General features: G+C 41.2%; 1 long non-coding RNA gene and 1 pseudogene across 1 annotated transcript; one reads left to right on the top strand and one right to left on the bottom strand.

Moving 5' to 3' along the window:
- Window positions 1-4,256: 4,256 nt before the first annotated feature.
- LOC128563312 (dnaJ homolog subfamily B member 14-like) lies at window positions 4,257-5,994 on the bottom strand (annotated as a pseudogene).
- A 96-nt stretch (window positions 5,995-6,090) lies between these two features.
- On the top strand, window positions 6,091-17,960 carry LOC128563577 (uncharacterized). Its single transcript, XR_008373834.1, has 4 exons — window positions 6,091-6,366; window positions 12,874-12,952; window positions 14,267-14,337; window positions 14,616-17,960. It is a non-coding gene; the product is annotated as an uncharacterized LOC128563577 (long non-coding RNA).
- The last annotated feature ends 2,821 nt before the right edge of the window (window positions 17,961-20,781 follow it).

Below are 20,781 nucleotides of genomic sequence, written 5' to 3'. Positions count from 1 at the left end.
TGTTAGAATGGCTTTTATTAAAAAGTGCAAAACAGGGCGGCGCCTGTGGCTCAGTGAGTAGGGCGCCGGCCCCATATGCCGAGGGTGGTGGGTTCAAACCCAGCCCCGGCCAACCGCAACAAAAAAATAGCCGGGCGTTGTGGCGGGTGCCTGTAGTCCCAGCTACTCGGGAGGCTGAGGCAAGAGAATCGCGTAAGCCCAAGAGTTAGAGGTTGCTGTGAGCCGTGTGACGCCACGGCACTCTACCCGAGGGCGGTACAGTGAGACTCTGTCTCCACAAAAAAAAAGAAAATGAAAATTTAAAAACATTTTAGAAGTTACTACCAGACTACTGTTTTTTTCCACTGGCTTATAGAGAAGTTTATGGATTTTTCTACTATGCAGAAATCCAACATGGCCAATAGACAAGGTTTTCAGCTATGTAGTGAAGATTAAAACTCAGATTTATTGTTCCATTTCATTAGTTTTTCTGTTTGGGTAAGAAAAAAAATTATGAACTTCCTTTCAGTTTACTTCGCTCAGTATGAAGATGGATAGTGATATGGGTATACTGAACCCAAGCTTCTAATGGGAAAGGGGAAGCTAAGTAAATGCACAAATTTTCTTCTTTTAACCACTTGGTCCTCTGACATAAAACTTGTTTAACTGGAAAGATGGTTCATTTTGTCCTAACATCAAGAAATATTTCACTGCCTTAACAGTTGAGAGATTTCTTTTTTAATGAAATATGTTGGAATACATTAATTAACATTAGCATGTCATGTGTCTGTATTTTTTTAAGTTTTAGTAACTATTTTACATGCTAGTACAAATGAAGCTTTAATAGAAAGAAAATTAAGCATAAAAGTGCGATTAAAGTGAAAGGCTGGCATTCCACATTCCTGTGAACACCTGAGCTGACAGTAAAGCAGAGTAGGTGATTGCAATGGCATATATATGCCTTAAGGACATCACTTTTCTTCACAAAATCTTTGTAAATCATAAATAAGCATGTAGTGATTATGAAACAAATACGTACTTAAGCATTCAAGTGTAATCTGTTTCCAACATATATATTATTTTCACTTCCTCAGTTGATACTAAATGGATGTTTTTCATTGCTGAGAATTCATTTTTCTTATTTGATCAAAATAAATTCTGAAACTTAGAAATGACTAAATGACTAGCACTAATCTATTCAGGAACTAAGGAATCAAAAGGAGAAAAGGTACTATTTCTTTTCCCCACAAACTCTCAGAAGGACAATAATGTTTGTATACATATATATGTGTGTATAAAAAGAGATAAAAATGTAAAGCATTAATAAATATAACTCTGCCAAACTTATACCAGTTAGACAAACTAGTAAAACAGAACTCAAAATACCAGTTAGAGAAACTAGTAAAACAAAACTCAAAAGACTGAGGATTTATAGGTGCTGATTAAAATGCTGCAATGAAATTGCTACACTCATGTAGCTCAAAATAAGATGGAAAATACTGAGGTTTTTATTAAAAAAGAGTAATAAACATGAACTTCTTACATCTCAAGATATCTAGTCTTCTTACTTGGTAAAGTTAACCCAAAAGTCTTAGACATTTGTTAGTCCTTTACACCAGGATATAGGTGACATTAAGGACTCAATTTTTACTTAACATTTTTGTGACTTGTGTGGTCAGGCACTGAACCACATAACATAGTTGTTTGAAAATTTTATTTATTAATCATGATTTCCCTAGCATTTTATGAAATGTAACAAAATTCAGCAATGCAAATGACATATAATATTTTGCAAAAGTCATGTATGACTTTATGATACGCAGTTTATATTACTTCACTAGGTAACTAACTTCACTGATCCCCTTAAAGGTGAAATTAAGGAAAAAAGAACCTAGGCAATTGGGCGGCGCCTGTGGCTCAGTGAGTAGGGCGCCGGCCCCATATGCCGAGGGTGGTGGGTTCAAACCCAGCCCCGGCCAAACTGCAACAAAAAAATAGCCGGGCGTTGTGGCAGGCGCCTGTAGTCCCAGCTGCTCGGGAGGCTGAGGCAAGAGAATCGCGTAAGCCCAAGAGTTAGAGGTTGCTGTGAGCCGTGTGACGCCACGGCACTCTACCGGAGGGCAGTACAGTAAGACTCTGTCTCTACAAAAGAAAAAAAAAAAAAAAAAAAAAGAACCTAGGCAACAAAAAGGTAAGCTGGCATAATTATCAAACATAATAATGTAAATTTCCCATTAAAACTAGAAAAATGAGTAGTGGAAATTTTCATTTAAAATTTTATGAAGTTTCTGATATATATGAACTTTAAAAATTTATAAGAATGCTATGCTGTTTTTTTTTTTTAACTTACTCTACGGGTTCAAGAAAATATTTAAAACTGGATTTTCTTTTCAGTACTTCTATTTACTCTTAAAGGGCAGATTTCCATAAACAAGTTGGTAAAGGTGTCCAGTTTTCCTAATGTTGCTTAGTTTAACCTCCTAATTCAATCAGGAATTTCTACTGATTTACCTGGAAAAGGGGTTCCAAGAGAGCATTTTTTTTTTTTTTGTAGAGACAGAGTCTCACTTTATGGCCCTCGGTAGAGTGCCGTGGCCTCACACAGCTCACAGCAACCTCCAACTCCTGGGCTTAAGCCATTCTCTTGCCTCAGCCTCCCGAGCAGCTGGGACTACAGGCGCCCGCCACAAGGCCTGGCTATTTTTTGGTTGCAGTTTGGCCGGGGCCGGGTTTGAACCCGCCACCCTCAGTATATGGGGCCGGCGCCTTACCGACTGAGCCACAGGCACCACCCCCAAGAGAGCATTTTTAAGAGAGCATTTCAGCAGTTTTATTCAACAGATGGCATAAGTTAATTAAATTCAGGGAAAACTCTTTAAACAGAAGCAAAAAGCCACTACCCAGCATTTTCTTGCTACCACAAATCCACCAAAGATATGTTCATGGTCCATTAATTGGGTATGAATTAAAATCATTAAAATATTACAATTGTTAAATATAGAAGACAAGAAATCAAAACTTTTACATCCAATACACAGGCACCAAAAACTTCAATTTCTAGCTTGTTTTTTTTCTAGTTTTATTATTGATTTAATTACAAGGAGCTTATTCCTATAGAATTCATAAAATTATTCAATGGTGAGTAGATTTTTAACTCAGAATTTTTAAGAATGACTTGCTTTAAATCACTATTCTACCTGCTGCTGTATTTCTCTTTACTGTTGCATGTGGCCAAACAGATCATGCTCTGATCCAGTAAGTGTACTGTAATCTACTTATATGTTTGAAAGTTAGCCTAGGGTTAAAGGCACAAAGCTGTATTTTAGTAATAAATCTTATTACTTACTTGTAAAAAAAATCCATTTACTTTTTGATCCTGCTTAAATGATGACTAACAAACTGCAATTTCTGTGGGGAGAAAAATAGGTGGTCCTCTCTAAAGAATACATTTTAGCAGCCTTCAAAGAAATATACATGCACATTTGGGAGCCTTTAAATTACTGAAGTTGCAAATGGCCTAACTGCACTTTACTGTTGAAGACCTTTTAATTTAATATGTATAGCCATTTCCTCATATTTCTCTTAAAATCTACCAGTATAGCTTTTCATTTCTATGCATGTACATGTATAGCAATTCATAAAACTAAATAGTAAACTGATACTCTACACCAGTTCATTTATCTCAATATATATTTTGGAATATAATGGCAATAATAAAAATATCAATTCCCTCTAAGCTGATAATGCTGTAAGATTTTACATAAAGTTAATCAGTTTTTTTATTTTTAAAAAAGTTTCATGGTTTAAATTCCACATATTTCACACCTTGACAAGAAAAATGTAATTGTGTCATGTAACATTTATTCCATCAATTTAAACTGAAGTGTCTCAGGGAGCTAAACATTAAAGAATTTAAATAAAAAGGCAATAATCTTTATGTACACAAAATGATCATTCCATTAATATTTACATGACAAAGGAATCATGGAGAATCACTAAAACTGGAAATTGCTACAGGTGTGAAAATCTTCTCTCCAGACATTTTTAGTTAGGAATCATATAAGCTTGGAAAATGAAAATAATTGCAGAAGCATAACTAAAATATTAATTTTAGTTTTCAATTCTTACTATTTAAAGGAGCCAGTGGGTCATAAACCGTCCAAGATTTGGGAACCAACAGCTCAGATTAGTTTTTAATATCAAATCTTTTTCTTCATCTCTCATGATGATACTAAACATACAGAAAAAACAAAAAAGGTATACATAAAAATTCCAATTCATTCTCCTTTAGAAAGACTGGTCAACCGCTCTAATTCCTTACAGTTGTCCATGCTCAAGGCGTCCGCCTTCCTTCGGAGAAGATCATCACGGTACACTTTTGCTGCATACTGCATATCTTGTTTTTTGTTGTTTTTCTTTCCAGCAATTATTTCAAATATTAGTCACATAATCTTCTACTACATTCTTTTCTACCTTCTTTTTTTTAATCTTAACTATTTTTGTTCTTTAAATTTATTTGCCATGTTCTTTACTTCTATGCCATGTCTCCATTGCTATGTATTCCTCTAACTTAAAGGAAACGTATCAATAGTTTTTTTATTATTATTATTAAATCAGAGGTGTGTACATTAATGCAATCATGGGGTACCATGCACTGGTTTTATACAAAATTTGAAATGTTTTTATCACACTGGTTAACATAGCCTTACTGGCATTTTCCTAGTTATTGTTTTAAGACATTTATATTCTACATTTAGTAAGTTTCACATGTACCCATGTAAAATGCACTGTAGGTGTGGTCCCACCAACTACCCTCCTTCCACCCATCCTCCCCCATACCCGCCCTTTCCCCTTTCCACATATTCTTAGGCTATATTTTCATATGAAAGCTATAAATTAGTTTCATAGTAGGCTGAGTACATGAACACTTGAGCAATTGGATATTTTTTCTTCCATTCTTGAGATACTTTGCTAAGAAGGATATGATTCAGCTCCATCCATGTAAACATGAAAGAGGTAAAGTCTTCAACTTTCTTTAAGGCTGCATAATATTCCATGGTGTACCTTCTGTAATAACATTCCTTTATATTCATTTTTAAAGTCCTTATTGACATAATAAACCACACCTTAATTTTCTGTCTGCATTTTAATGGTTTGCCCTGATCCAGATCTGGGATATAAGGAATAAAGAGGATTAGAGACCATCAATCAGCTTAATAATGACACGAGGTTCAATACAATGGGCATCAGCTGGACAAACACAGAAAACCCTCCATCTACTCTTTCTTCCTCTCTTTCATGGCCACTATGTTGATGTTGATGTTGCTGTTAATGGCTGTAACCAGACCGTCCATTTGATAATGAATGTACACTACCTGAAGGAAATCCACCAGCAAAAAATATATTAAACAAGTCTTCTGGAGTTATATCAGCTTAACCTCTATGGAAATTAAATCTCCCACTGTTTGGGTGATTACAAGCTTGTTCTTCACTGCCTGTGAGGTCCTATTGTTTTCTTTTTTCTGGATTACTTAAAACAGCAAAAGCACTTCCAATCTTTTTAAAAGCATCTGTTGCTCCAGATGCATGGTTTTTTGTCTGGACCAAACTTCAAAGCAAGCTTTCTATAAGCTTTTTAAAAATCTACATCACCAGCATTTTCGTAACTCCAAGTACTTCATAGTAATTTTTACATTTGTTTATGCTGAGAACTCCATCTGTTTGGTCTTTGGTGTAGCCTTTTCCACCTTCACCACTACGAGATGTGCTGTCCTTCTCCAATTAGGCTTGCTTTGATCACCACTTCCTGATGGTTTTCGGCTAGGAGCGCTATTTCCAGCTGTGCTTCCATTTTTCATAATTATTTCCAATAGTGCGGGGCCTGAGGGCAGTGGGTGGAGCTTCTCGGCTTCGGCAGGAAGCGGGGGCCTTCTGGTGGTGCCAACGTTCGGGGGGCCTCCCAGCGATCTGGACACATTTCTCCGCCTTATCCCAGTTCCCCTCCATGGCCTGCGGCTTCTTCCGTTTCCTCCAGTATCGCGGCTACGAGGGGCAGAAGCCCTCCCACTGAGAGGAAAGGCCCAGGGCGGGGGCGCCCAGCGGCGAGTTAGGAGGAGCGCAGGGGACCGGGGCGGCTCCGCCTCCTCACGGCGGCCTCCCCTCCAGTGCCAGCCGCCAGCCCGGTCCGCGCCGGCAGGAGGTCCGAGCCCACCCAGCGGTCCCTCCGCAGCGACCTCGGCCTGAGAGCTGGCAGCGGCATCCCGGCTGTTGGTGGTGGGAGGACTTCGGTGGAGCCCCGAGCCCCAGACCTCTGGGCATGACTCTTGTGGACAGGACCCTGGAGAGCCCTGCCCTAACTTTATCCTGGATAAGGCTCTCCTAGAGAGTGTAAGTTATCTTTTCTTTTCATTTCTTTTTTTTTTTTTATTTTCAAACTTTATTTCTGCAAAGTCAATCAACAAGTACTGGAAGGAAAAAGTGTAAAAGTTATTCTTGCATATTTGGAGAGAGTGGTTTTCTTGACAGGAATAAAGTTAACACAAGGCAGAGCTACAGGGGCCTCTGGGAATACAAATAAGTTTTCTGTGCGAGTCATACCTGGTTACAGGTTAGATAAGTAGGCATTGGTCCTTTCACCCAGATAAAGAAGTTCCCCATGAAAGGCACATTGTAAACGTCCATGACTTAATCCCTCATAGCTATAGCCAGCCAGGGCTAGAGCTTTTAGCCACTCTCCTGAGAGTCACAAGACTAAAGAAGAGAAGATTACAAAAGTTGTAAAATGAAGTGGGATAAAATATAAGGCCATCAGTACAAATTTATTTATATGGGTGTACTCGCCCAGAATCTGAGATTTATTATGTAAGTTCAAGTGCTCTGGAGAAGCAACCACAGTCAATTAGATCTGCTGACTGAGACCTGGACTCAATGGTGGCCCCTGTAAATGAGTTGGAAGTATTAGAACTCCTCCCCTATTTTGTGACCAAAGGAGACCAAAGAGAAATGGAAATATTATAAGAACTTATGTGCATGTTCTCACTCCCCTTCAAACATGACTCTCAGCCTAGGAGACCCTGAGCAAAGCACCCTGCAGTCAACGCATCAAGAAAGACTTTACCTCCTTGAAAACATACATCATGTCTATCCTCTGTAGGCCAGTGACTATTGGGGTGGTTGTAACACAAGAATAACTAACACAACTGGAATTTGGTGACCAATGTGGGTATTTTCTGGGAATTAGTGTGTTTTAGAAAATCAATCAATTTACCACATTACCAAAATAAAGGAGAAAATCTAATTATCTCAATGGAGGTAGAAAAGACACTTGATAAAATTAATCAGTCATGACCAAAATGATCAGCAAATTAGAAAATAAAAGGTAACTTTCTTAATCTGATAAAGAGTATCTATAAAAATCCTTCAGCTAATTCATTCTTAATGGTAAAACATTGAACACTTTCGTTCTGGGGTCAGAAAGAGAAACACCACATAAATTTGACCTTTTTCTTCACACTTCCAGAAGGCATGAAAAATAAGTTAGAGGTGGGGGAAAGGAAAAGCAGAAAGAGGAAAGGAGGGAGGGGGTAGGGTCTTGGTATGTGCCACAACTTTGGGGGGCAAGAGATGATTGTAAGAAGGACTTTACCTAACAAATGCAATCAGTGTACCCTCAGTGAATCCTCTACATTAAATAATAAGAAAAAGAAGTTAGGGGTATTAATATTGGAAAAGGAAAGAATAATTGAAAGTGTTATTAATCACAAAGAATATAATTGTGTACCCTGAGGAATCTGCAAGCAAAGTACTAGAATTAATAAGTGAATCTGAAAAAGTTGTCTATATGAAAAATCATTAAAAATAATATTTCTATATATGAATTATAAACACTTTAAAAATGAAATAAAAGAAATAAAAATAGCAAAAAGCATCAAACATTTTGGTAAGATCTAACAGAAGATATAAAGATTTTTCATACTGAAAACCAAAAAAGAAAAAATGCAGAGAGAAATTTAAGACTCTAAAGAATGGTGAGGTATAGGGTATTTATAAATTGAGTAAATATATTGAAAATTGTTACAATGTCATTTATTGCTTGATTGAACTATGGAGTCAATACAACCCAATCAAAAGCTCAATCTTTGAGGAGAAGAGCAGAGTTGGTAAAGTCATAATACCAGATTTGAAGAATTAAAGTTAAGATTTTTCATTTAAAGTAGTGTGGTATTAATTCAAACAGCGTAGTATTAATTAAAGCAGTGAGGTCTAATAGACAAAAAGTCCATAAGCCAGGCCCCTCTCCACTCAATTTGTTGATTTAATGATAAAACTTTCATGACAATTCAGTGGGGGTAAAAAAGTCAAATAATTGAACATCTGTAGGGAAAAAAAATCTCCTTCTAACGTGGCGCTGAACACACAATAAAATGTAAGATGGATCATAGAGGTAAATATGAAAGGTAAGATGTAATACTTCTGGAAGAAATTATATGATAATATCTTCATGACCTTGATGTATACCAAGATATACATCAGGATTGATCACTAAATAATGTCTTATTTAGTTCATTTGGTGAGATCATGTTTTCTTGGATGTTCTTGATGCTTGTGGATGTCTGTTGGTGTCTAGGCTTTGAAGAGTTAGGTATCTATTCTAATCTTAGCAGTCTGGGCATTTGTACCCATTCTGTGGTACCCATGCTTTTGGTAGTCAGAGGGATTTGAGTGTTGCAATCTAAGTCTTTGGTCATTGCAGCCATGTCAGCACTAGGGGGCGAACCAAGATCAGTAACACCATGACTCCTGCTGCCTACTGGTGGTACCCACTTGGTGGGCCTGGGTAAGGCAGGGGAGAATTCCCTGGATCACCATCTCACTCTCTTCCTTCACTTTCCTCCAAATAAGAGTCTCATTCTCCATGCTGCGCTGCCTGGAGTAGGGGGAGTGATGATGCAAGCCTTTCCCACAGCCACCACTGCTCTGGTCACAAAAGACTACGTAGCCTAGAGACTGCTGGTGTTTATTTAAGGCCTAAGCGCTCCTTAGTCAGTAGTGGTGAATCCTGCCCGGGCTGAGTCCTTCCCTTCAGGGAGGCACATTCCCTTGTGGTCCAGGGTAAAGTCTAGTAATGTCATCTAGTTGCTAAGGCCTGCAATCAGGGACTTCAGGCATCTGTGTGGTACTTTATTTTATGGTGGCTGAGCTGGTTCCCAAGATGTGTGACAGAGTTCACTGTTCTCTTCCCTTTCCTTTTGCCAAGTAGAAGGAGCTTCTCCCTGAGCTACAGTTCCTAGAGTTGAGGTAGGGGAGATGTGATCACCCCCTTGGCCACCTCAGCTGGTGTTCCAGCTATGCAAACCCCAAGCCCACCAGATCTAAGCTCAGAACAGGCCTAAGACTTGCTCAAGGACCACAGTCCTTGTGGTCTGACTACCTTTCACATTTATTCCTGACCTCGGTCCACTTTCACGAGCTGGTGGTGGAGCTAGCTGGAACACAGTTTCCCACTGCAGCAGTGAAAGATTCCCTTCTGGGGCTGGTCTGCATGCTCCCTTCATGGGTGCCAGCAGAATTCTGCCTTGTGTTGTGTTACCCTGTGATAGGGTGGCCCTGAGTTTCAATGTGAAGTCCCACAGTCCTGTGCCCTCCTTTCCCCAAGCACATAGATTCTCTCCCCACCCAGCACTGTCCTGACACTGGTGGGGGATAGTGGAGGTTTGTGATGTTGTGTGGCCAAAGCAAACCACTTTTTCTACCTTCTTCAGTGACTCTTTCCATGTTATGACGGTAAAACAAGGTATTGTGATTGGTTGTCTGTTGTTTGGTTCTTACGAAAGTGTTTTTCTGTGTGCATAGTGTTTCAATTCATAGTGTACCTGCAGGGGCACAATCCCTGGAGGGTTCTATTTGGCCATCTTGCTCCACCTCTCAATGAAAGATTTTTACACAGGACATACTTACACACACACACACACACGCACACAGTCACAATAACAGAAGATAGATTGTAACTTATCAAAATTCAGTACTTTATGCAACAAAATTCATGATAAGGAGAGTTAAAGGATGAGCCACAAAATGAGAGGTGATCATTGGGATAAAAGTATTTCTATTCATATCTTTGATGCAAATAAACTGCAAATTCTGATTTCATTCTTCATTATTAGGATTTTTTTGGTTTGAGATGCTATGAGTCAAGTTGCTAAGACATGTTTTACATGTCTTTTGGTAGTCACTGCACTCAATTCTCTTGGGTATACAACTAGGACTAGAAATGCTCTGTTAGATGGTACAGGGGTACTCTCCAACAATTTTCCAAAATAGTTGTACCACCATAAATTCCCACCAGCAAAGTACGAGATTTCCAGTTTCTCTGCATTTTTGTCAGCACAGAATATTGTCAGTGTTTTCATTTTAGCTATATGAGCAGTATACAGTGGTACTCGCTGTAGTTTTCATTTGTTCTTCCCTGATGAGTATGTGGTTGAGCATCTTATCTTTGTTAATCTTATTGATTATTTGGATCTCATCCTTTATGATACATTTATTTAAATCTTTTGCCCATTTTAAAATCAGTTGTTTATTTTAGAAAATGTCTCTGAGTTTGAATTTTCTCCAGCTTTATTGATGCATACTTGATAAGTAAAAATTGTATGTATTTAGGGTATATAACTTGATATTTTGACATATGCCCTCATTGTGAAATAATCACCACAATCAAGTTAATTAACATGTCTATTCATGTGGTTAGCATTTACATTTCTACCTTTGTGTGTGTGTGTAATATAAACAACAATATTGGGTTTTTAATCTAATTTTGTATTTTGTGTCTTAGTTAATGCACTGAAAAAAAATTAAATATTCTCGTTATCTCATTGAATATATTATTCCAGTCCAGGTGCACCTGGTTCATGCCTGTAATCTCTTGGGAGGCTGAGGCAGAAGAATTGCTTGAGGATATGCCTTTAAAACCAGTCAGATCAACATAGCAAGACCCTGTCTCTACAAAAGATGCATGTGATGCATGACTGTAGCCCCAGATAGTTTGGAGGCTGAGGCAGGAGGATCTCTTAAACCCAGGAGTCTAATGTTACAGTGAGCTATGATTGTACCACTTCACTCCAGCCTGGGCAAGTGTCTTTGTCTATAAAAACAACAAAATGTATAACATTCCATGATATGAGTGTAATAAACTGCACAATAGTTCCATAATTGTTGAAATTTTAGTTTTTATGTCCACTTTTTATGTGGACTAGCCAACTTTTATGTCCACTAGCCAACTAGTGCACATCTGTGAGGCAGTATAATGCCGGGAACACGATGTGTGGGAGCAGTTATGTCCCACAGTATCCGATTTTTCCAGAGACCACTTGGCAGTTACAAATGCTGGGGGTAGGAAAACTGCTTCTCCGCATTTGCATAGATCTTGAATTAAGTAGGACTTACTGCTAAAACTGCATTATGAGGTCAAGGGCAGAGCCCCAAATCTATGGATGTCTGTCTCTCCTAGCTTCCAGAAGGAAATATTTCTGAAATGAAAACTTGATTGAGGATGCATATCAAAGGGAGGAGAGAGTGGAAGCTCTTGGCAGGTGAAGGGCTGCAGAGGTTCAGAGAGACATGAGAAGTTGGGAGACAGTTCAGAGGAGAGCTATCATCTGAGAAACAGTTTACAAAGAAGGTAAAGGAAAAAGGTGGAGGAATATAGGGAGTATATACACCTGACATGAAGAGCCTTAATATAGGAACGGTCACGTTCACATGGCCCATGGAAGACTCAGGTGAGCCTGCTCAAGACCACATTCTGCCCGAAGGCTTTGACACTCCTACGTCCTACCTTGCCACCAGGGGCTGAGGGAGTCAACAGTTTATCAGACTCTGAGCTATGCCTGGCTGGGGGGAGCTAAAGACTTTTAATGAAATTAATGTAGAGGCCTGGGACTATTTGTTCCTTAGGTTCGGTTAGGAAAAGAATTTTGGTCAATATAATTAATGGAAGATTGAAGTAACAAGAGGGAATTGATTCATGAATTGGAAAATATTGGACTCATTCATTAAAGCATGTGCATGTGTGTTTGTGCGGGTGTGTGTGTGTATTGAATTTGTCTGGAGTCCTTCTACAATTTAAATTTCACTAACTTCAGAAATATAAGTTCTCTAAATTTACCCACAATATCACTTGAAGTTTTAATAATATACATTTATTTTATACTTATTTTAGTTTTGGAATGTTGAATACTATATTATTATTTTTATTTGAGTCAGCTACTCTGATTGAAAACACTAAAGGCTGACTTGAAAATATTTTCTATTCAGCATTCATATGACTAAAGTAAGTGCAATAGAATTTTAGGTTTTATATCTAGGTTTAGAGTAAGGCAAAAAAAAAAAATTCTGTAGATGAGACAGATGTGAGGATCTATGAAATCCTGAGAATATAAATGTCTGAGTAGAAGCAGAAATTCCAGCTCTTTCAGACTTCGAAGGTCCAAGTCAAAGGCTGCACAAAGCAAAGGGGGACTCAGGTAATAGCTGGGTTACAGATTAAACAAATGGAACATTTCACTGAGGCAAACATACTGTATGAAGAAAGAGTGAACTTGTAAAATGGGATGGCGGGGGAAGGCAGAGGGACCTAGGAGTCCTAACAGGGGCAGAGGATTTGCTGGGATGGTGGGTGGGGGGCTGTGGCTGCCCTCCTCCTGTTGTCCCCTCCCCACCCTCAAAACCCCTTTGTGACTCTCCTGTGCTGTGTGATGCAGGCCTGGGGCTACAGCCAAGCTGGACACCCTCAGCACTCAGTTGCTTCAGGCAGCCCCACTCTCCACACAGTGCAAAAGGGTCTCTGTTTTCTGAACAACCCTACTGAGCCCTGACTGAGTTCTGCTTCTGTTTCAGATTGTTACTTTTGTACATCTGCTACCTCGTGTTGAAAGCATTTTCACCAACCTTCTGGAAAAACTCAGACATCCAAAAGGTAAGGAACAACCAAGAGAAATTCCCTGTTGGTGTTTCCCATTCCTATTCCCATATTTCTAAATGAGTCCGATTAGCTTGCAGAGTGATAGAGCATCACTCCTGCTTGGAGAGAGGTTGGGCATGGCTAGTGGTTCAGGAGGATGAAGGCTTCCACGTTAGGCTCAGAGCACATCTATCTGGGTGTGGTGGGGGCTTCTGAGATACATCCCCAAACATGAGACTTTGTGATTCTGGATTGGTATATTGAGAAAGTGACACTTGATTGTCACTTTCACATATTAGATATCACTCAGCCAACCCTTCCTTCATGTTGAGCTGCTCAGGAGAGCAATGTCCAGACAATCCAAGTTCTGTCCTCCGAATACAGGGTCCTCTGAGGGAGCAGATGAGACTGTTGGTTTCAGGTTTGGTATCCACCTTGAGCAGAGGACTTCTGAGAACACTAAGTGGAGATTCCACAACAAAATCCTCCCTTGAGTTTCTCAGAGAAGGAAATGGTAATTATTTTATACCTTTAAAAGTGGATAAGAGGAACACTTTTCTATCTGTTAAAATGGAGAGGCACTCTATTCTTGGATAATGAATGTCTGATGCTCTTGGGGAAGAGGTGTGAATGAAACGAGTCTCCACCTCCCATTCTTTTCATTTTGCTCTCAGCAGCATCAGGGAAGAGGCAACAGGGGAGAGGAAGGAGGAACATTGAAAGGTAAGGTTGTGTGTATTTGACCAAGGTCTCCAATGGTGAGCCTTCCTGTGAGGCCCCAGGTCCATGCTGTCAGAGGATGTCAGTTGCTAGATACAGTCTCTCTGTGTAAACAGAGCCCTCTGTGGGAGGCTCCTAGGAAGATATTAAGGAATGAGACACTTCTCAGTGTCTCTGCTCTGTCCATCTGTGGGTAGGAACCAGTGACTGAACTGGGCACTGGGTAATCCCCAATGGACAGCCAAGGGAGATGTCCAGGAAAGACTATGGGTTGGTTTGGAGTCAGCACTTCAGTCTCCTGACTGTATCAGCACTTTGATTTATGCCAAATGTGAATGGTACCACAGTGCTAGCCCAAAGAAGTGCTCAGCTTCCTCTTTGAAGTAACCACTGATGTCTTATCTTCATGTGGTGGTTTTGAGCAGCAGGTGGGGTAATGTACCTCACAAATGAAACCACACAGACTTGAATCTGTTAATATTAGTTGACCATTTGATCTTGTTGGCTGAATTGGGGACATCAGAGTTTAATAACGCAAGGGTCTCTCCTAAAGGGACTCCAGTATGATCCCTGAGCTCCTATCTTTCTTTCATATCACCTACTCTCCAGGTTTGCCAGGTTTGGAGCGTTACCTAAAGAGAAGCAGAAGAGCAAAAGAAGCTGAATTCTACTCTGAAAAGGTGATGAATCCTTCCAGATTTTTCCTGGACCCTTTGGAAAGTATGCTCTGTACATTTCAGGGATTCTTTGTGTCCTGCCGTGGTCATGGGAGGGGGTAGACATGGGATAGGGATGTGAGTGACGGCCTTGGGAGGAGGCCACAGAGGGTATTGTGAAGTCATGGGTCGGGTGAGGTGAGGGGGAGCAGGCTTCAGGTGTCCCCACCCTGTTAGCTGAGTAGGCTCCCCTTTCCTTGCCCTGATCGTGCTTGCAGCTTTGTGCCTCCTGTCTTCTGTAGCCCCTGGGCTAGCGCTATGGTACCATCACATTTGGCAGTGGTATGTCCTGACCCCCTGTGAGATGTGCCATGGAACAACTGTCAAGGTCAAGCCACCGGTGTCCTGGGAGTCCCTAAAGATGCTTCTCCCTCCACAGGCACGTTCACTCCCGTGGTTTCTGTGAGACAGTCTTCACCGGCTCTGTCCTCTGCACTCCCAGGAAGCCCCCCAGGAGAATTAACACCAGCTTCTCTGTCGGAACCTTCTTCACCTGCACCCTCCATTTTCTCTTCTGACCTGAGGACCCTCTTATGTGACTTAACTTCACCCTCACCACTTAGTCACTTCCAATGCCGGTTCCTCCCTTGGATTCCACATTCCCAACAGACATTCTTCACCCCAGCCACTTGTGTTTCTTCCTCTCCCACCATGTGACACTCAGGGAGCAGATGCTGTTCTCTAATCAGAAGTGACTTTCTCTCTGAATAACGTCAAGTCATTTTGATCTCTGCCTTTCCAGAGATGTCAATCTCTTACCAAGTTTATCCCAGAAAATAGGCCCACAGATTCCCATGTTTACCATCAGGAACCAACAGCCTGTCTGCTTCACCACCACCAGATGGCACTTTAGCTGTGACTCAACCTGAACATGTTTCCATTTAAGGACACTTGTTCTAGAGACCTTCTCCCCAGATGGTGCTGATAAGCTGTCCACTATGTCCCAGCAATCAGAGGTACAGACCCTCCAAGCAGTGTCAGAATTCTCATGCCAGAACCTACATCTTTGGAGTTTCTACCCCTTCACCTTCTAAGGCTTCATTTGTGGGAGTCCCTGCAGGCAACATTTTAACATCTGCTTATCTCTCCCTTCCAAAGTCTGATGTTCTGGCCTTTTTGGAGAGACAAGTTTAAAACTGTGTTGACTGCATGATGTGCAAGGAAAAGGAAATAAAACAAGATCTTTCCCAAAGCAACTTAGGCCAAACTCCCAACAACCGAATTTGCCATGTATAATGTGCACCTTTTTGGACAAATATTTGAGGGATGACCAAGAATGCACATCATATGTGGGTAGTATGGCTTGGGAGTGTGGGAACCAATGAACCTCCTAGAGCTGCTGTGCTTCCCCTTTTGTGGGTTTTGGGTGTATGTGTCTCTGGTCCAGGAGAATCCAAGATTTGGTGGGAGTGAGCCAGCATGGCCTCCGCCTAATGCCATGACCAAGGGAGGGGGCTGTGGTGGGGCTGGTGAGGCAGGCCCTGGCCTTGTGGGATGCAATCTGTGGCCCAGGGTATTGCTGCAGAGGGAGTTGGGAGCTCTGTGCAGCGGTGATTCGGTGCACTGCGCAGAGGAGGTTGGGTGCCCTGTTCAGAGGGTGTTTGGGGACCTGCACAGAGGAGTTTGGGAGCCCTGTTCAGGACAGGGACCATTATGGCTGCCCTTGGGTTGACCAGCTCAGAAGCTCCTGCCCCAGTGGCCACATGTGTGGGAAACTTGTGTGTGGCCCCTGATGTGGTGAGGAGGGAAGGGCTCCCGGGAGCAAGGGAAAGGGCAATCTTCACAGAGTCCGTGGCTATGGAAGGTTGGCACAATCTCCATGTTTGTCCTCCCCACATGTGTCTCTTTTGGCCAAGAGCTGAATTGTGTTTTCCAGAATGTTTGGGCAAAAATCATGGGTGCACAGTATACATGGCAAAATACGGTAAATTTTTCATGGACAATGTTAGTATCAATTGCCAATAAGCATGACTCAGTAGATTCCTTCCTCTGAGAACCAGCAAAGGTAAACCAGAATACCTGCACATGGACAATAGCTCCTGTGTCCTAAGACCTTTGAGGATGACAGAGAACAAAATACATCCAGCTCTCCTGGCATCTCCTATCTCTGCAGGTTGAGTCCCTGCCCTTTGTGGTGCTTGTCCCAGGTGGCTGTTCCTCAACATCTGTATTCTTCCATCTCCACTACCTTCATAGCTGAAGAACCCCAGTAATTAACCATCTCCAACCTCTCCAGAGACCTGCCCAGTCTCCAGTCCTTAACCCTCACTCGAGTCCAGTCTCGGGCCCAATTTCAATTCCTGTTTTCCTTTCTATCATCTGGTTTCCTATCCCAGATTAGGTTCTGGGGAGTGTGTTTTCAAAAACCACAGAATGAGGCACAGTGTGTTATACCTTCTGACATTTCCCACCTGATCTGTAATGTGTCACAGAAAGAGCAGCAAATTATGTGGGGCTTATAGCCTGTGGTCAAGAAATCCCTGGAAGACTTTTGTCTTCCAGTTCCCAACCTCACATTGCTCAGCCAGTCCTCCAAGATCTGTATTCCAACCCCCATTTTTTTTTTTTTTATTGTTGGGGATTCATTGAGGGTACAATAAGCCAGGTTACACTGATTGCAATTGTTAGGTAAAATCCCTCTTGCAATCATGTCTTACCCCCATAAAGTGTGACACAGACCAAGGCCCCACCCTTTTTCTCTCAGCACTGAGCTTCTGAAGAAAACCAGGAACCATCATCACAAGAGAATTTTGAATTCACCCAAGATGGAAACTTCCAGAGAGACGCTGAGAAATTCTTCCCTTAATAAGGATACTCAGAAGGATCAGGAAGTTAGCCTGAGAAATGGCTGTAAAAGATCATCTGTTGAGTGATCTAGAGAGGTCTTCAGATAAGGATCTAGGTCTAACTCTCTGAAAGGCCTAGGAAATTAGGGAGTAATTCAAGGCCCTCAAGGGTGAGCCTAGGTCTGAAACAACTGGAACACATGAGAACACCAAATTCTGAAGGTGGGATTTCCAAGCCCCCATGCAGAAGCTCTAAAGCTATTTATGTAGAACAGTTTGGGACAACAAATTAAGTTGCCAGCTGGGATTATCCCCTCCTGCCTCCTCACCTGTGGGCAAAGGAAGGACAGGGAGCCCTAAGACAATCTTCATTTTATACCCAGCATGACCAAATGGAGAACGTACAATGAAGAATGAAAGGCAGACTCTTCTACGCACCCCTCATGGAAGGGTAGACAAAATGAGGATCTGCTTAGGAGCACATGTCTTCCCCATCCCTGTCACTGAAGGGATGGCCTTCTACTGAACATCACATTGAAAGTAAATGATCCCTTGTTGGCAGTGGATTTTTAAATGCAGAATAAAACAGAAGGGGCAATAAGATTACCTGAAAAGTGCAGCCCTCAATTGCATCAGGACCATTCCCCACTGTGCCCAACAGAGAGCCTGTGCCCCATCCATGACCCTGTGCAGGTTGCAAGTTGGCCAGGTGCCTTTGGAACCGCCTGCACTGCTGAGATTTCAGGGTCTCTCTGCTTCCTTGCATTTCCTGAGAGGAAGATTCATTCCCTTAAAATGAGAATAAAGAGATTCTTTCCAATATATGTTCTCCTAAGAGTCATGTCTTTTCTCTGTGCTGTCTTCGGTGCATAGGTTTTGGGCAACCTAGAGTGTGTGCCTAGTTGGGAATGGTAGGACTTACTTCATTTCTTTCAGGTTGCTTATTTTGGTCTCCAAAAATTGACCAGTGCCCTGGAGCTCTTGTCAAGGAATGGATATTACGTCCCCCCACACTGTCTTCCCTGCATGAGGAAGTTTGAGAAGATGGGCTGCTTCCCATCTCTTGGCCTTATAATACAATCTGGAATTATATTGTAGCTCACACCTTCTCTCTCATTGTCTGTTTTGTATACCTTAGAGCAGAGTTTCTCAACCTGTGGGTCGTGACCCACAGGATCTGTATTAAAGGCTCACAGTATTAGGAAGGTTGAGAATCACTGCCTTAGAAGATAAAACAAGATAGGTCTTCCATATCTGTAGAGCAGGACAAAGATAGGTGTGTATTACAGAATTTGGTGGTTTAATCATGTCTCAGAAAAAGTTGTTAGTGAGCAGAGGATCACACAGTTGGGTGAGGGTGGGTGGGAGTGTTTGAGTGGTTAATGCCGTGGTGGATTCTGGGCAGGTTGAAGGAGCATCTGAAGAACAGCATAGATGGTGCTAAAGAACCTGTTACATAGGGCATGCTCATGTGCTGTAGAAGCACACAGGTACTTGGACCTTAATGGTGTGGTTTTCTGACTGGAAAGTGAGGAACATAAAAATATCACAGGCTTAATTGATAGCTGGGTCCTGAATGGGGCCAGTATTTGGAAGGGTAAGGTGCATGTTCTCCTGGAGGTAGGAGGTGAGACAGAGAGCGTTGCTTGTGAGGAGATTGCCAATAAGCAGAAGTTTATGTGGGCTGGGAAGAGGGAGCCAGGGGACATATATCATGCTAAGAGAAAAAGAGATTCAGGTTAGAGGAAGCCAAAGAGTTAAGTGGATGTAAGTAGGCATTGTCTTTAACACTATGTTCTAATGTTGTTTAATTGCTAAATGTTGCTTGTTGCAGCTTATTCATTTTGCATCTACCTGACAGTAATTTGCAGCCTCTAAACCTGTGTTGTGTGCCAGGTAGCCAGCCCAGTTCTAGCACTCTCATCCCTCCCCAGTCAAAACTCCAGGCACCCTTTCCCCAAAACCCTACGGCAAGCTGCCCATCTCTTCACTCCCTGTTTCTGAATAGCCAAGGGATAGTGGAGAAATCACACAAGGCAGGAGTTGTAATTCATGATACTGGATTTCGTTTGGACTTCCAGCAATTGTCAGTGGTCCTGTTTTTCCTGTTATCCATGCCAGTACATCCTAATCTTTGCCACTCTTCACAAACTCACAACAAAACTGTACATTAAAACTCTCCTGGTAAGCTGGGTATCACTTCCCCCTTCACAGAGAAATTTAAACCCATAGGGACTATTTCCTCTATATTTTCCCTTGGACATCATTTTCAGGTAACCATCTCCTTTCTGTTCTGTTTCTTGCAAGACTCAGAAGCAAAGTGCACCTGCACTCAATATGCTCTCATCCTTATTTTCTTCTGTCTTCTCAGCTATATTGATCACTTATTCTTTAAGCTGTGGCATTTTTTCTCCACAATATCTGCCTCAACACCAGCTCTTTCCCATTAACTGAGAAAGGCATTAGAGCCTCCTTGTTCATTCAGTCACTCTGTCTCCATCTTGTAACCACTTCTACCTAGGATTCCATTTCTATTTTCCTTTTTCAGCCAGTCTTCTTGATAGATATGTCTGGTTACTGGACCCAAAGTTACATTTATTATATGCAAATATGATTATGTTGATATCTTCATTTTATTTTTTTATTTCAAATTAAAATGAGGCTACAAATTTTTAGATTACATTGTTCTCACTTCCATGGTAAAGTTCCAGTTGTAAAAGAACTCCTCACCCAGGGGGTATCGTATCCAACTACACATTGTGCCCATTAGGTGAGATGCCCACATACCCTCTGTCCTGTGTCAATTGTCTTCCCTTCTCCCCTCTCTTTCCCTGCCCCCATACTAGACTATATTTTTGTTTTATTGTTCATGTGAACATGTAATCATTTATAAATTGGTTCAAATTAGTATTCAATATGGTGGATATTTACTTTTCCATTCTTGCAATGCTTTACTAAGAAGACTGTTTCAACTGCATCATATGGAGAATCATCAAAGATCTAGAAGTTGACCTTCCATTTGATCTCTTGATTCCATTACTAGGTATGTGCCCTGAAGAAGAAAAATCATTTTACTACAAAGACATTTGCACCAGAATGTTTATTGCAGCTCTATTTATAATTGTCTCTCTCTTTAAAATCACTCCCTCTCCATCACCTAACACGATGTCCAAGCTCTTCATCATGGAGAAATCCTCAAAGACAGCATTTAGATGGTGGAGGGTAGTTTCAGGCAAAAATGTGTGACATAACTTAATTAGGATCTAAGAATACAAGCAGGGAGAAATCAGCCTGGGAAGAAGTTTGGATTAAGAACTTTGTGCTATGATCATCAGATGCTAAGAATTAGTATAGCATATGTAGGCCATACTAATCTTTTCTGACAATAGACATAAGCAATCTTTTATATAATATTTGGGCACATAAATTAAGACTTATCAATAGGGAAATTTTTTGAGGATAACCACAAGGTGATAAGAGTTAAAAACCACAAGAATGGTAGCACCAGAAGCCAAGTGGTTGGTTCAGTCAATGAGGAAACTAGAAAAAGTGGAACCAGAGGAGAGAGGTTTCTGAGCAACAGTAGGAAGCAGTGATGAAAATCAGAAACCAGTGTGCCATG

This window comes from Nycticebus coucang, chromosome 13, assembly GCF_027406575.1.
Source record: "Nycticebus coucang isolate mNycCou1 chromosome 13, mNycCou1.pri, whole genome shotgun sequence".
Lineage (NCBI taxonomy): Eukaryota > Metazoa > Chordata > Mammalia > Primates > Lorisidae > Nycticebus > Nycticebus coucang.
This window is presented reverse-complemented; position numbering and strand designations above follow the sequence as displayed.